The following is a 776-nucleotide window of genomic DNA, read 5'->3' as shown; positions in this document are numbered from 1 at the left end:
AACAGTCCTCTCTAACCCTCTTTCCTGTATGGTTGTTGTCTACACATTTAAACTACAGATAACAACTTTAGATCTTGAAGTTAACAAGAATTGCAACAGGTGGAACCCCACTGTGGAACTCTTCCCTCCTAGCTGTGATAAGGCCAGACGTCCACATGCTCTGGGCAGTGGGTTCCTGTTCCACACATACCATACAGTGATCTTACAGCCCATTATATTCCACACATTTTGATGAGTCTGTAGGCAAGTGCTTCTAGCAAGTTGTCATTAACCTCTTCAGTCCCTGAATGTATTTCCATTGGGTTTCATCATTCAAAACATGTGCAACATGCTTGGAAAAGAATCTTTTCCCCGCCAGTTCTGGCATAGATACAAAACATAGTGACACCAATAGGTCAGGGGGCATTTCCAATGGCAATCTGAAGGTAAGCATCATTGGCCTTCACATACTCTCTCTGTAACATGAACTTAACAATATCTGTTATTGATTCTTTAATATCAGCAGGAAGATTTCTTTTTGGAGCTTTCTGAAAAGCAGTCTGAGGTAGGACTCAGTCTGCTTCTGGGTAGCACTGTTCAGTTTGCTCTGCACACTGCATTTCATGTAGTGCTCTCTGGCATTCAATTCATTAGCCCAAACACCAAGAAGAAACTTCAGGAACTTGGTGATGATCTCCATGTCCTTATGATCATCACCTTTTCCTAAGGACTCCTTCCCACCCCACACCCCACACCCCACACCCCACACCCCACACCCCACACCCCACACCCCACAC

At 44.5% G+C, this 776-nt stretch overlaps 1 pseudogene; it reads right to left on the bottom strand.

The window, feature by feature from the left end:
• Positions 1–202: 202 nt before the first annotated feature.
• LOC114612675 overlaps positions 203–776 on the bottom strand; it is a 4050-nt pseudogene continuing 3476 nt past the window's right edge.

Source organism: Grammomys surdaster, unplaced genomic scaffold (assembly GCF_004785775.1).
Source record: "Grammomys surdaster isolate TR1022 unplaced genomic scaffold, NIH_TR_1.0 62, whole genome shotgun sequence".
Taxonomy (NCBI): domain Eukaryota; kingdom Metazoa; phylum Chordata; class Mammalia; order Rodentia; family Muridae; genus Grammomys; species Grammomys surdaster.
The sequence above is the reverse complement of the archived record's forward strand: the minus strand, read 5'-3'. Positions and strand labels throughout refer to the sequence as shown.